Genomic DNA, 14,376 nt, shown 5'->3' with positions numbered 1-14,376 from the left:
CATGGCGAATGAAAATCAAAAGGCATCATGGGAATTTTTTCACTGTAAAGGCGGAGTCAAGCAAGGGGCAAAAATGAGAGGGGGAGTCAAATATGTAACAGCAAGGATACACATAGAAGTTAGGACAGACCTTTGGCAGTAAAAATAATAGCTAAAGAAGACAGCAGAGTTTTGCCAAGTAAACTGCCATTAAGACACCATCATTGCAGTAAGAGCTCATCAAGAACATACCAACCACCTAGAAAAAGGTGAACTGGATTATATAATCCCACATTGTGCATCAAACGGCGACAGAAACATTGGAAAATTAATTATGAGAACACACACAAAATCTTAGGCCTATCTAAAACATGAAATGCACAGACAACTCCATCCACAAAGAAGACAGCAAAAATAAGTGACATAAATATCAAAGCGCAACAAAATCCAATAAAGAATCCTTACTTTCACCGCTTGACAAGTCTCCAAAGAGACTAGCAAAAATTGCCACAGCTGACTATATTTCAAGTCATCCAGGCGGGGTATTGGGTAAAGTTTTCAACCAGCAATGATCACGCCTCGGATAAACCTCATAGGCTACGATATTGCCTCTGCGAAAGAATAACAAATAAAAACGATGCAAAAGTACACACATTGTTTACAGAGGAACTCATGAATGGTATCTGTTGTGACATCACAAATAATGCACAAATGATGTTCCAATAACTAAAAGCAATTCTGAATGCATCAGTATTTGTTTTCTGAGATACTGCATTTCTAATCATGTTAATGCATTAACAGAAACAATATTGCATGGCGAATGAAAATCAAAAGGCATCATGGGAATTTTTTCACTGTAAAGGCGGAGTCAAGCAAGGGGCAAAAATGAGAGGGGGAGTCAAATATGTAACAGCAAGGATACACATAGAAGTTAGGACAGACCTTTGGCAGTAAAAATAATAGCTAAAGAAGACAGCAGAGTTTTGCCAAGTAAACTGCCATTAAGACACCATCATTGCAGTAAGAGCTCATCAAGAACATACCAACCACCTAGAAAAAGGTGAACTGGATTATATAATCCCACATTGTGCATCAAACGGCGACAGAAACATTGGAAAATTAATTATGAGAACACACAAAATCTTAGGCCTATCTAAAACATGAAATGCACAGACAACTCCATCCACAAAGAAGACAGCAAAAATAAGTGACATAAATATCAAAGCGCAACAAAATCCAATAAAGAATCCTTACTTTCACCGCTTGACAAGTCTCCAAAGAGACTAGCAAAAATTGCCACAGCTGACTATATTTCAAGTCATCCAGGCGGGGTATTGGGTAAAGTTTTCAACCAGCAATGATCACGCCTCGGATAAACCTCATAGGCTACGATATTGCCTCTGCGAAAAAACAACAAATAAAAACGATGCAAAAGTACACACATTGTTTACAGAGGAACTCATGAATGGTATCTGTTGTGACATCACAAATAGGCCTAATGCACAAATGATGTTCCAATAACTAAAAGCAATTCTGAATGCATCAGTATTTGTTTTCTGAGATACTGCATTTCTAATCATGTTAATGCATTAACAGAAACAATATTGCATGGCGAATGAAAATCAAAAGGCATCATGGGAATTTTTTCACTGTAAAGGCGGAGTCAAGCAAGGGGCAGAAATGAGAGGGGGAGTCAAATATGTAACAGCAAGGATACACATAGAAGTTAGGACAGACCTTTGGCAGTAAAAATAATAGCTAAAGAAGACAGCAGAGTTTTGCCAAGTAAACTGCCATTAAGACACCATCATTGCAGTAAGAGCTCATCAAGAACATACCAACCACCTAGAAAAAGGTGAACTGGATTATATAATCCCACATTGTGCATCAAACGGCGACAGAAACATTGGAAAATTAATTATGAGTACACACACAAAATCTTAGGCCTATCTAAAACATGAAATGCACAGACAACTCCATCCACAAAGAAGACAGCAAAAATAAGTGACATAAATATCAAAGCGCAACAAAATCCAATAAAGAATCCTTACTTTCACCGCTTGACAAGTCTCCAAAGAGACTAGCAAAAATTGCCACAGCTGACTATATTTCAAGTCATCCAGGCGGGGTATTGGGTAAAGTTTTCAACCAGCAATGATCACGCCTCGGATAAACCTCATAGGCTACGATATTGCCTCTGCGAAAGAACAACAAATAAAAACGATGCAAAAGTACACACATTGTTTACAGAGGAACTCATGAATGGTATCTGTTGTGACATCACAAATAGGCCTAATGCACAAATGATGTTCCAATAACTAAAAGCAATTCTGAATGCATCAGTATTTGTTTTCTGAGATACTGCATTTCTAATCATGTTAATGCATTAACAGAAACAATATTGCATGGCGAATGAAAATCAAAAGGCATCATGGGAATTTTTTCACTGTAAAGGCGGAGTCAAGCAAGGGGCAAAAATGAGAGGGGGAGTCAAATATGTAACAGCAAGGATACACATAGAAGTTAGGACAGACCTTTGGCAGTAAAAATAATAGCTAAAGAAGACAGCAGAGTTTTGCCAAGTAAACTGCCATTAAGACACCATCATTGCAGTAAGAGCTCATCAAGAACATACCAACCACCTAGAAAAAGGTGAACTGGATTATATAATCCCACATTGTGCATCAAACGGCGACAGAAACATTGGAAAATTAATTATGAGAACACACACAAAATCTTAGGCCTATCTAAAACATGAAATGCACAGACAACTCCATCCACAAAGAAGACAGCAAAAATAAGTGACATAAATATCAAAGCGCAACAAAATCCAATAAAGAATCCTTACTTTCACCGCTTGACAAGTCTCCAAAGAGACTAGCAAAAATTGCCACAGCTGACTATATTTCAAGTCATCCAGGCGGGGTATTGGGTAAAGTTTTCAACCAGCAATGATCACGCCTCGGACAAACCTCATAGGCTACGATATTGCCTCTGCGAAAGAATAACAAATAAAAACGATGCAAAAGTACACACATTGTTTACAGAGGAACTCATGAATGGTATCTGTTGTGACATCACAAATAGGCCTAATGCACAATTGATGTTCCAATAACTAAAAGCAATTCTGAATGCATCAGTATTTGTTTTTTGAGATACTGCATTTCTAATCATGTTAATGCATTAACAGAAACAATATTGCATGGCGAATGAAAATCAAAAGGCATCATGGGAATTTTTTCACTGTAAAGGCGGAGTCAAGCAAGGGGCAAAAATGAGAGGGGGAGTCAAATATGTAACAGCAAGGATACACATAGAAGTTAGGACAGACCTTTGGCAGTAAAAATAATAGCTAAAGAAGACAGCAGAGTTTTGCCAAGTAAACTGCCATTAAGACACCATCATTGCAGTAAGAGCTCATCAAGAACATACCAACCACCTAGAAAAAGGTGAACTGGATTATATAATCCCACATTGTGCATCAAACGGCGACAGAAACATTGGAAAATTAATTATGAGAACACACACAAAATCTTAGGCCTATCTAAAACATGAAATGCACAGACAACTCCATCCACAAAGAAGACAGCAAAAATAAGTGACATAAATATCAAAGCGCAACAAAATCCAATAAAGAATCCTTACTTTCACCGCTTGACAAGTCTCCAAAGAGACTAGCAAAAATTGCCACAGCTGACTATATTTCAAGTCATCCAGGCGGGGTATTGGGTAAAGTTTTCAACCAGCAATGATCACGCCTCGGATAAACCTCATAGGCTACGATATTGCCTCTGCGAAAGAATAACAAATAAAAACGATGCAAAAGTACACACATTGTTTACAGAGGAACTCATGAATGGTATCTGTTGTGACATCACAAATAATGCACAAATGATGTTCCAATAACTAAAAGCAATTCTGAATGCATCAGTATTTGTTTTCTGAGATACTGCATTTCTAATCATGTTAATGCATTAACAGAAACAATATTGCATGGCGAATGAAAATCAAAAGGCATCATGGGAATTTTTTCACTGTAAAGGCGGAGTCAAGCAAGGGGCAAAAATGAGAGGGGGAGTCAAATATGTAACAGCAAGGATACACATAGAAGTTAGGACAGACCTTTGGCAGTAAAAATAATAGCTAAAGAAGACAGCAGAGTTTTGCCAAGTAAACTGCCATTAAGACACCATCATTGCAGTAAGAGCTCATCAAGAACATACCAACCACCTAGAAAAAGGTGAACTGGATTATATAATCCCACATTGTGCATCAAACGGCGACAGAAACATTGGAAAATTAATTATGAGAACACACACAAAATCTTAGGCCTATCTAAAACATGAAATGCACAGACAACTCCATCCACAAAGAAGACAGCAAAAATAAGTGACATAAATATCAAAGCGCAACAAAATCCAATAAAGAATCATTACTTTCACCGCTTGACAAGTCTCCAAAGAGACTAGCAAAAATTGCCACAGCTGACTATATTTCAAGTCATCCAGGCGGGGTATTGGGTAAAGTTTTCAACCAGCAATGATCACGCCTCGGACAAACCTCATAGGCTACGATATTGCCTCTGCGAAAGAATAACAAATAAAAACGATGCAAAAGTACACACATTGTTTACAGAGGAACTCATGAATGGTATCTGTTGTGACATCACAAATAATGCACAAATGATGTTCCAATAACTAAAAGCAATTCTGAATGCATCAGTATTTGTTTTTTGAGATACTGCATTTCTAATCATGTTAATGCATTAACAGAAACAATATTGCATGGCGAATGAAAATCAAAAGGCATCATGGGATTTTTTTCACTGTAAAGGCGGAGTCAAGCAAGGGGCAAAAATGAGAGGGGGAGTCAAATATGTAACAGCAAGGATACACATAGAAGTTAGGACAGACCTTTGGCAGGAAAAATAATAGCTAAAGAAGACAGCAGAGTTTTGCCAAGTAAACTGCCATTAAGACACCATCATTGCAGTAAGAGCTCATCAAGAACATACCAACCACCTAGAAAAAGGTGAACTGGATTATATAATCCCAGATTGTGCATCAAACGGCGACAGAAACATTGGAAAATTAATTATGAGAACACACACAAAATCTTAGGCCTATCTAAAACATGAAATGCACAGACAACTCCATCCACAAAGAAGACAGCAAAAATAAGTGACATAAATATCAAAGCGCAACAAAATCCAATAAAGAATCCTTACTTTCACCGCTTGACAAGTCTCCAAAGAGACTAGCAAAAATTGCCACAGCTGACTATATTTCAAGTCATCCAGGCGGGGTATTGGGTAAAGTTTTCAACCAGCAATGATCACGCCTCGGATAAACCTCATAGGCTACGATATTGCCTCTGCGAAAGAATAACAAATAAAAACGATGCAAAAGTACACACATTGTTTACAGAGGAACTCATGAATGGTATCTGTTGTGACATCACAAATAGGCCTAATGCACAAATGATGTTCCAATAACTAAAAGCAATTCTGAATGCATCAGTATTTGTTTTTTGAGATACTGCATTTCTAATTATGTTAATGCATTAACAGAAACAATATTGTATGGCGAATAAAAATCAAAAGGCATCATGGGATTTTTTTCACTGTAAAGGCGAAGTCAAGCAAGGGGCAAAAATGAGAGGGGGAGTCAAATATGTAACAGCAAGGATACACATAGAAGTTAGGACAGACCTTTGGCAGGAAAAATAATAGCTAAAGAAGACAGCAGAGTTTTGCCAAGTAAACTGCCATTAAGACACCATCATTGCAGTAAGAGCTCATCAAGAACATACCAACCACCTAGAAAAAGGTGAACTGGATTATATAATCCCAGATTGTGCATCAAACGGCGACAGAAACATTGGAAAATTAATTATGAGAACACACACAAAATCTTAGGCCTATCTAAAACATGAAATGCACAGACAACTCCATCCACAAAGAAGACAGCAAAAATAAGTGACATAAATATCAAAGCGCAACAAAATCCAATAAAGAATCCTTACTTTCACCGCTTGACAAGTCTCCAAAGAGACTAGCAAAAATTGCCACAGCTGACTATATTTCAAGTCATCCAGGCGGGGTATTGGGTAAAGTTTTCAACCAGCAATGATCACGCCTCGGATAAACCTCATAGGCTACGATATTGCCTCTGCGAAAGAATAACAAATAAAAACGATGCAAAAGTACACACATTGTTTACAGAGGAACTCATGAATGGTATCTGTTGTGACATCACAAATAATGCACAAATGATGTTCCAATAACTAAAAGCAATTCTGAATGCATCAGTATTTGTTTTCTGAGATACTGCATTTCTAATCATGTTAATGCATTAACAGAAACAATATTGCATGGCGAATGAAAATCAAAAGGCATCATGGGAATTTTTTCACTGTAAAGGCGGAGTCAAGCAAGGGGCAAAAATGAGAGGGGGAGTCAAATATGTAACAGCAAGGATACACATAGAAGTTAGGACAGACCTTTGGCAGTAAAAATAATAGCTAAAGAAGACAGCAGAGTTTTGCCAAGTAAACTGCCATTAAGACACCATCATTGCAGTAAGAGCTCATCAAGAACATACCAACCACCTAGAAAAAGGTGAACTGGATTATATAATCCCACATTGTGCATCAAACGGCGACAGAAACATTGGAAAATTAATTATGAGAACACACACAAAATCTTAGGCCTATCTAAAACATGAAATGCACAGACAACTCCATCCACAAAGAAGACAGCAAAAATAAGGGACGTGAATATCAAAGCGCAACAAAATCCAATAAAGAATCCTTACTTTCACCGCTTGACAAGTCTCCAAAGAGACTAGCAAAAATTGCCACAGCTGACTATATTTCAAGTCATCCAGGCGGGGTATTGGGTAAAGTTTTCAACCAGCAATGATCACACCTCGGATAAACCTCATAGGCTACGATATTGCCTCTGCGAAAGAATAACAAATAAAAACGATGCAAAAGTACACACATTGTTTACAGAGGAACTCATGAATGGTATCTGTTGTGACATCACAAATAGGCCTAATGCACAAATGATGTTCCAATAACTAAAAGCAATTCTGAATGCATCAGTATTTGTTTTTTGAGATACTGCATTTCTAATCATGTTAATGCATTAACAGAAACAATATTGCATGGCGAATGAAAATCAAAAGGCATCATGGGATTTTTTTCACTGTAAAGGCGGAGTCAAGCAAGGGGCAAAAATGAGAGGGGGAGTCAAATATGTAACAGCAATGATACACATAGAAGTTAGGACAGACCTTTGGCAGGAAAAATAATAGCTAAAGAAGACAGCAGAGTTTTGCCAAGTAAACTGCCATTAAGACACCATCATTGCAGTAAGAGTTCATCAAGAACATACCAACCACCTAGAAAAAGGTGAACTGGATTATATAATCCCAGATTGTGCATCAAACGGCGACAGAAACATTGGAAAATTAATTATGAGAACACACACAAAATCTTAGGCCTATCTAAAACATGAAATGCACAGACAACTCCATCCACAAAGAAGACAGCAAAAATAAGTGACATAAATATCAAAGCGCAACAAAATCCAATAAAGAATCCTTACTTTCACCGCTTGACAAGTCTCCAAAGAGACTAGCAAAAATTGCCACAGCTGACTATATTTCAAGTCATCCAGGCGGGGTATTGGGTAAAGTTTTCAACCAGCAATGATCACGCCTCGGATAAACCTCATAGGCTACGATATTGCCTCTGCGAAAGAATAACAAATAAAAACGATGCAAAAGTACACACATTGTTTACAGAGGAACTCATGAATGGTATCTGTTGTGACATCACAAATATTGCACAAATGATGTTCCAATAACTAAAAGCAATTCTGAATGCATCAGTATTTGTTTTCTGAGATACTGCATTTCTAATCATGTTAATGCATTAACAGAAACAATATTGCATGGCGAATGAAAATCAAAAGGCATCATGGGAATTTTTTCACTGTAAAGGCGGAGTCAAGCAAGGGGCAAAAATGAGAGGGGGAGTCAAATATGTAACAGCAAGGATACACATAGAAGTTAGGACAGACCTTTGGCAGTAAAAATAATAGCTAAAGAAGACAGCAGAGTTTTGCCAAGTAAACTGCCATTAAGACACCATCATTGCAGTAAGAGCTCATCAAGAACATACCAACCACCTAGAAAAAGGTGAACTGGATTATATAATCCCACATTGTGCATCAAACGGCGACAGAAACATTGGAAAATTAATTATGAGTACACACACAAAATCTTAGGCCTATCTAAAACATGAAATGCACAGACAACTCCATCCACAAAGAAGACAGCAAAAATAAGTGACATAAATATCAAAGCGCAACAAAATCCAATAAAGAATCCTTACTTTCACCGCTTGACAAGTCTCCAAAGAGACTAGCAAAAATTGCCACAGCTGACTATATTTCAAGTCATCCAGGCGGGGTATTGGGTAAAGTTTTCAACCAGCAATGATCACGCCTCGGATAAACCTCATAGGCTACGATATTGCCTCTGCGAAAGAATAACAAATAAAAACGATGCAAAAGTACACACATTGTTTACAGAGGAACTCATGAATGGTATCTGTTGTGACATCACAAATAATGCACAAATGATGTTCCAATAACTAAAAGCAATTCTGAATGCATCAGTATTTGTTTTCTGAGATACTACATTTCTAATCATGTTAATGCATTAACAGAAACAATATTGCATGGCGAATGAAAATCAAAAGGCATCATGGGAATTTTTTCACTGTAAAGGCGGAGTCAAGCAAGGGGCAAAAATGAGAGGGGGAGTCAAATATGTAACAGCAAGGATACACATAGAAGTTAGGACAGACCTTTGGCAGTAAAAATAATAGCTAAAGAAGACAGCAGAGTTTTGCCAAGTAAACTGCCATTAAGACACCATCATTGCAGTAAGAGCTCATCAAGAACATACCAACCACCTAGAAAAAGGTGAACTGGATTATATAATCCCACATTGTGCATCAAACGGCGACAGAAACATTGGAAAATTAATTATGAGAACACACACAAAATCTTAGGCCTATCTAAAACATGAAATGCACAGACAACTCCATCCACAAAGAAGACAGCAAAAATAAGTGACATAAATATCAAAGCGCAACAAAATCCAATAAAGAATCCTTACTTTCACCGCTTGACAAGTCTCCAAAGAGACTAGCAAAAATTGCCACAGCTGACTATATTTCAAGTCATCCAGGCGGGGTATTGGGTAAAGTTTTCAACCAGCAATGATCACGCCTCGGATAAACCTCATAGGCTACGATATTGCCTCTGCGAAAGAATAACAAATAAAAACGATGCAAAAGTACACACATTGTTTACAGAGGAACTCATGAATGGTATCTGTTGTGACATCACAAATAATGCACAAATGATGTTCCAATAACTAAAAGCAATTCTGAATGCATCAGTATTTGTTTTCTGAGATACTGCATTTCTAATCATGTTAATGCATTAACAGAAACAATATTGCATGGCGAATGAAAATCAAAAGGCATCATGGGAATTTTTTCACTGTAAAGGCGGAGTCAAGCAAGGGGCAAAAATGAGAGGGGGAGTCAAATATGTAACAGCAAGGATACACATAGAAGTTAGGACAGACCTTTGGCAGTAAAAATAATAGCTAAAGAAGACAGCAGAGTTTTGCCAAGTAAACTGCCATTAAGACACCATCATTGCAGTAAGAGCTCATCAAGAACATACCAACCACCTAGAAAAAGGTGAACTGGATTATATAATCCCACATTGTGCATCAAACGGCGACAGAAACATTGGAAAATTAATTATGAGAACACACAAAATCTTAGGCCTATCTAAAACATGAAATGCACAGACAACTCCATCCACAAAGAAGACAGCAAAAATAAGTGACATAAATATCAAAGCGCAACAAAATCCAATAAAGAATCCTTACTTTCACCGCTTGACAAGTCTCCAAAGAGACTAGCAAAAATTGCCACAGCTGACTATATTTCAAGTCATCCAGGCGGGGTATTGGGTAAAGTTTTCAACCAGCAATGATCACGCCTCGGATAAACCTCATAGGCTACGATATTGCCTCTGCGAAAGAACAACAAATAAAAACGATGCAAAAGTACACACATTGTTTACAGAGGAACTCATGAATGGTATCTGTTGTGACATCACAAATAGGCCTAATGCACAAATGATGTTCCAATAACTAAAAGCAATTCTGAATGCATCAGTATTTGTTTTCTGAGATACTGCATTTCTAATCATGTTAATGCATTAACAGAAACAATATTGCATGGCGAATGAAAATCAAAAGGCATCATGGGAATTTTTTCACTGTAAAGGCGGAGTCAAGCAAGGGGCAGAAATGAGAGGGGGAGTCAAATATGTAACAGCAAGGATACACATAGAAGTTAGGACAGACCTTTGGCAGTAAAAATAATAGCTAAAGAAGACAGCAGAGTTTTGCCAAGTAAACTGCCATTAAGACACCATCATTGCAGTAAGAGCTCATCAAGAACATACCAACCACCTAGAAAAAGGTGAACTGGATTATATAATCCCAGATTGTGCATCAAACGGCGACAGAAACATTGGAAAATTAATTATGAGAACACACACAAAATCTTAGGCCTATCTAAAACATGAAATGCACAGACAACTCCATCCACAAAGAAGACAGCAAAAATAAGTGACATAAATATCAAAGCGCAACAAAATCCAATAAAGAATCCTTACTTTCACCGCTTGACAAGTCTCCAAAGAGACTAGCAAAAATTGCCACAGCTGACTATATTTCAAGTCATCCAGGCGGGGTATTGGGTAAAGTTTTCAACCAGCAATGATCACGCCTCGGATAAACCTCATAGGCTACGATATTGCCTCTGCGAAAGAATAACAAATAAAAACGATGCAAAAGTACACACATTGTTTACAGAGGAACTCATGAATGGTATCTGTTGTGACATCACAAATAATGCACAAATGATGTTCCAATAACTAAAAGCAATTCTGAATGCATCAGTATTTGTTTTCTGAGATACTGCATTTCTAATCATGTTAATGCATTAACAGAAACAATATTGCATGGCGAATGAAAATCAAAAGGCATCATGGGAATTTTTTCACTGTAAAGGCGGAGTCAAGCAAGGGGCAAAAATGAGAGGGGGAGTCAAATATGTAACAGCAAGGATACACATAGAAGTTAGGACAGACCTTTGGCAGTAAAAATAATAGCTAAAGAAGACAGCAGAGTTTTGCCAAGTAAACTGCCATTAAGACACCATCATTGCAGTAAGAGCTCATCAAGAACATACCAACCACCTAGAAAAAGGTGAACTGGATTATATAATCCCACATTGTGCATCAAACGGCGACAGAAACATTGGAAAATTAATTATGAGTACACACACAAAATCTTAGGCCTATCTAAAACATGAAATGCACAGACAACTCCATCCACAAAGAAGACAGCAAAAATAAGTGACATAAATATCAAAGCGCAACAAAATCCAATAAAGAATCCTTACTTTCACCGCTTGACAAGTCTCCAAAGAGACTAGCAAAAATTGCAACAGCTGACTATATTTCAAGTCATCCAGGCGGGGTATTGGGTAAAGTTTTCAACCAGCAATGATCACGCCTCGGATAAACCTCATAGGCTACGATATTGCCTCTGCGAAAGAATAACAAATAAAAACGATGCAAAAGTACACACATTGTTTACAGAGGAACTCATGAATGGTATCTGTTGTGACATCACAAATAATGCACAAATGATGTTCCAATAACTAAAAGCAATTCTGAATGCATCAGTATTTGTTTTCTGAGATACTGCATTTCTAATCATGTTAATGCATTAACAGAAACAATATTGCATGGCGAATGAAAATCAAAAGGCATCATGGGAATTTTTTCACTGTAAAGGCGGAGTCAAGCAAGGGGCAAAAATGAGAGGGGGAGTCAAATATGTAACAGCAAGGATACACATAGAAGTTAGGACAGACCTTTGGCAGTAAAAATAATAGCTAAAGAAGACAGCAGAGTTTTGCCAAGTAAACTGCCATTAAGACACCATCATTGCAGTAAGAGCTCATCAAGAACATACCAACCACCTAGAAAAAGGTGAACTGGATTATATAATCCCACATTGTGCATCAAACGGCGACAGAAACATTGGAAAATTAATTATGAGAACACACACAAAATCTTAGGCCTATCTAAAACATGAAATGCACAGACAACTCCATCCACAAAGAAGACAGCAAAAATAAGTGACATAAATATCAAAGCGCAACAAAATCCAATAAAGAATCCTTACTTTCACCGCTTGACAAGTCTCCAAAGAGACTAGCAAAAATTGCCACAGCTGACTATATTTCAAGTCATCCAGGCGGGGTATTGGGTAAAGTTTTCAACCAGCAATGATCACGCCTCGGATAAACCTCATAGGCTACGATATTGCCTCTGCGAAAGAATAACAAATAAAAACGATGCAAAAGTACACACATTGTTTACAGAGGAACTCATGAATGGTATCTGTTGTGACATCACAAATAATGCACAAATGATGTTCCAATAACTAAAAGCAATTCTGAATGCATCAGTATTTGTTTTCTGAGATACTGCATTTCTAATCATGTTAATGCATTAACAGAAACAATATTGCATGGCGAATGAAAATCAAAAGGCATCATGGGAATTTTTTCACTGTAAAGGCGGAGTCAAGCAAGGGGCAAAAATGAGAGGGGGAGTCAAATATGTAACAGCAAGGATACACATAGAAGTTAGGACAGACCTTTGGCAGTAAAAATAATAGCTAAAGAAGACAGCAGAGTTTTGCCAAGTAAACTGCCATTAAGACACCATCATTGCAGTAAGAGCTCATCAAGAACATACCAACCACCTAGAAAAAGGTGAACTGGATTATATAATCCCACATTGTGCATCAAACGGCGACAGAAACATTGGAAAATTAATTATGAGAACACACAAAATCTTAGGCCTATCTAAAACATGAAATGCACAGACAACTCCATCCACAAAGAAGACAGCAAAAATAAGTGACATAAATATCAAAGCGCAACAAAATCCAATAAAGAATCCTTACTTTCACCGCTTGACAAGTCTCCAAAGAGACTAGCAAAAATTGCCACAGCTGACTATATTTCAAGTCATCCAGGCGGGGTATTGGGTAAAGTTTTCAACCAGCAATGATCACGCCTCGGATAAACCTCATAGGCTACGATATTGCCTCTGCGAAAGAACAACAAATAAAAACGATGCAAAAGTACACACATTGTTTACAGAGGAACTCATGAATGGTATCTGTTGTGACATCACAAATAGGCCTAATGCACAAATGATGTTCCAATAACTAAAAGCAATTCTGAATGCATCAGTATTTGTTTTCTGAGATACCGCATTTCTAATCATGTTAATGCATTAACAGAAACAATATTGCATGGCGAATGAAAATCAAAAGGCATCATGGGAATTTTTTCACTGTAAAGGCGGAGTCAAGCAAGGGGCAGAAATGAGAGGGGGAGTCAAATATGTAACAGCAAGGATACACATAGAAGTTAGGACAGACCTTTGGCAGTAAAAATAATAGCTAAAGAAGACAGCAGAGTTTTGCCAAGTAAACTGCCATTAAGACACCATCATTGCAGTAAGAGCTCATCAAGAACATACCAACCACCTAGAAAAAGGTGAACTGGATTATATAATCCCACATTGTGCATCAAACGGCGACAGAAACATTGGAAAATTAATTATGAGTACACACACAAAATCTTAGGCCTATCTAAAACATGAAATGCACAGACAACTCCATCCACAAAGAAGACAGCAAAAATAAGTGACATAAATATCAAAGCGCAACAAAATCCAATAAAGAATCCTTACTTTCACCGCTTGACAAGTCTCCAAAGAGACTAGCAAAAATTGCCACAGCTGACTATATTTCAAGTCATCCAGGCGGGGTATTGGGTAAAGTTTTCAACCAGCAATGATCACGCCTCGGATAAACCTCATAGGCTACGATATTGCCTCTGCGAAAGAACAACAAATAAAAACGATGCAAAAGTACACACATTGTTTACAGAGGAACTCATGAATGGTATCTGTTGTGACATCACAAATAGGCCTAATGCACAAATGATGTTCCAATAACTAAAAGCAATTCTGAATGCATCAGTATTTGTTTTCTGAGATACTGCATTTCTAATCATGTTAATGCATTAACAGAAACAATATTGCATGGCGAATGAAAATCAAAAGGCATCATGGGAATTTTTTCACTGTAAAGGCGGAGTCAAGCAAGGGGCAAAAATGAGAGGGGGAGTCAAATATGT

General features: G+C 37.6%; 18 non-coding genes across 18 annotated transcripts; all 18 read right to left on the bottom strand.

Moving 5' to 3' along the window:
• Nucleotides 1-461: 461 nt before the first annotated feature.
• On the bottom strand, nucleotides 462-602 carry LOC143499476 (U4 spliceosomal RNA). Its single transcript, XR_013126090.1, has one exon. It is a non-coding gene; the product is annotated as a U4 spliceosomal RNA (small nuclear RNA).
• Nucleotides 603-1,250: 648 nt separating this feature from the next.
• On the bottom strand, nucleotides 1,251-1,391 carry LOC143499587 (U4 spliceosomal RNA). Its single transcript, XR_013126199.1, has one exon. It is a non-coding gene; the product is annotated as a U4 spliceosomal RNA (small nuclear RNA).
• A 656-nt stretch (nucleotides 1,392-2,047) lies between these two features.
• Nucleotides 2,048-2,188, bottom strand: LOC143499599 (U4 spliceosomal RNA). Its single transcript, XR_013126211.1, has one exon. It is a non-coding gene; the product is annotated as a U4 spliceosomal RNA (small nuclear RNA).
• Nucleotides 2,189-2,844: 656 nt separating this feature from the next.
• On the bottom strand, nucleotides 2,845-2,985 carry LOC143499561 (U4 spliceosomal RNA). The gene has a single exon (XR_013126174.1). It is a non-coding gene; the product is annotated as a U4 spliceosomal RNA (small nuclear RNA).
• Nucleotides 2,986-3,641: 656 nt separating this feature from the next.
• On the bottom strand, nucleotides 3,642-3,782 carry LOC143499475 (U4 spliceosomal RNA). The gene has a single exon (XR_013126089.1). It is a non-coding gene; the product is annotated as a U4 spliceosomal RNA (small nuclear RNA).
• Nucleotides 3,783-4,432: 650 nt separating this feature from the next.
• Nucleotides 4,433-4,573, bottom strand: LOC143499559 (U4 spliceosomal RNA). Its single transcript, XR_013126172.1, has one exon. It is a non-coding gene; the product is annotated as a U4 spliceosomal RNA (small nuclear RNA).
• A 650-nt stretch (nucleotides 4,574-5,223) lies between these two features.
• On the bottom strand, nucleotides 5,224-5,364 carry LOC143499474 (U4 spliceosomal RNA). Its single transcript, XR_013126088.1, has one exon. It is a non-coding gene; the product is annotated as a U4 spliceosomal RNA (small nuclear RNA).
• Nucleotides 5,365-6,020: 656 nt separating this feature from the next.
• LOC143499473 (U4 spliceosomal RNA) lies at nucleotides 6,021-6,161 on the bottom strand. The gene has a single exon (XR_013126087.1). It is a non-coding gene; the product is annotated as a U4 spliceosomal RNA (small nuclear RNA).
• A 650-nt stretch (nucleotides 6,162-6,811) lies between these two features.
• Nucleotides 6,812-6,952, bottom strand: LOC143499624 (U4 spliceosomal RNA). The gene has a single exon (XR_013126236.1). It is a non-coding gene; the product is annotated as a U4 spliceosomal RNA (small nuclear RNA).
• A 656-nt stretch (nucleotides 6,953-7,608) lies between these two features.
• LOC143499472 (U4 spliceosomal RNA) lies at nucleotides 7,609-7,749 on the bottom strand. Its single transcript, XR_013126086.1, has one exon. It is a non-coding gene; the product is annotated as a U4 spliceosomal RNA (small nuclear RNA).
• Nucleotides 7,750-8,399: 650 nt separating this feature from the next.
• Nucleotides 8,400-8,540, bottom strand: LOC143499471 (U4 spliceosomal RNA). The gene has a single exon (XR_013126085.1). It is a non-coding gene; the product is annotated as a U4 spliceosomal RNA (small nuclear RNA).
• A 650-nt stretch (nucleotides 8,541-9,190) lies between these two features.
• On the bottom strand, nucleotides 9,191-9,331 carry LOC143499469 (U4 spliceosomal RNA). Its single transcript, XR_013126083.1, has one exon. It is a non-coding gene; the product is annotated as a U4 spliceosomal RNA (small nuclear RNA).
• A 648-nt stretch (nucleotides 9,332-9,979) lies between these two features.
• Nucleotides 9,980-10,120, bottom strand: LOC143499598 (U4 spliceosomal RNA). Its single transcript, XR_013126210.1, has one exon. It is a non-coding gene; the product is annotated as a U4 spliceosomal RNA (small nuclear RNA).
• Nucleotides 10,121-10,776: 656 nt separating this feature from the next.
• Nucleotides 10,777-10,917, bottom strand: LOC143499468 (U4 spliceosomal RNA). Its single transcript, XR_013126082.1, has one exon. It is a non-coding gene; the product is annotated as a U4 spliceosomal RNA (small nuclear RNA).
• Nucleotides 10,918-11,567: 650 nt separating this feature from the next.
• Nucleotides 11,568-11,708, bottom strand: LOC143499641 (U4 spliceosomal RNA). Its single transcript, XR_013126252.1, has one exon. It is a non-coding gene; the product is annotated as a U4 spliceosomal RNA (small nuclear RNA).
• A 650-nt stretch (nucleotides 11,709-12,358) lies between these two features.
• Nucleotides 12,359-12,499, bottom strand: LOC143499467 (U4 spliceosomal RNA). Its single transcript, XR_013126081.1, has one exon. It is a non-coding gene; the product is annotated as a U4 spliceosomal RNA (small nuclear RNA).
• Nucleotides 12,500-13,147: 648 nt separating this feature from the next.
• LOC143499597 (U4 spliceosomal RNA) lies at nucleotides 13,148-13,288 on the bottom strand. Its single transcript, XR_013126209.1, has one exon. It is a non-coding gene; the product is annotated as a U4 spliceosomal RNA (small nuclear RNA).
• Nucleotides 13,289-13,944: 656 nt separating this feature from the next.
• On the bottom strand, nucleotides 13,945-14,085 carry LOC143499596 (U4 spliceosomal RNA). Its single transcript, XR_013126208.1, has one exon. It is a non-coding gene; the product is annotated as a U4 spliceosomal RNA (small nuclear RNA).
• Between the last annotated feature and the right edge of the window lie 291 nt (nucleotides 14,086-14,376).

The sequence above is a fragment of the Brachyhypopomus gauderio genome, unplaced genomic scaffold (genome assembly GCF_052324685.1).
Source record: "Brachyhypopomus gauderio isolate BG-103 unplaced genomic scaffold, BGAUD_0.2 sc135, whole genome shotgun sequence".
Taxonomy (NCBI): domain Eukaryota; kingdom Metazoa; phylum Chordata; class Actinopteri; order Gymnotiformes; family Hypopomidae; genus Brachyhypopomus; species Brachyhypopomus gauderio.
Note: the sequence above shows the minus strand (reverse complement) of the source record. Positions and strands in the feature narration are given on the sequence as shown.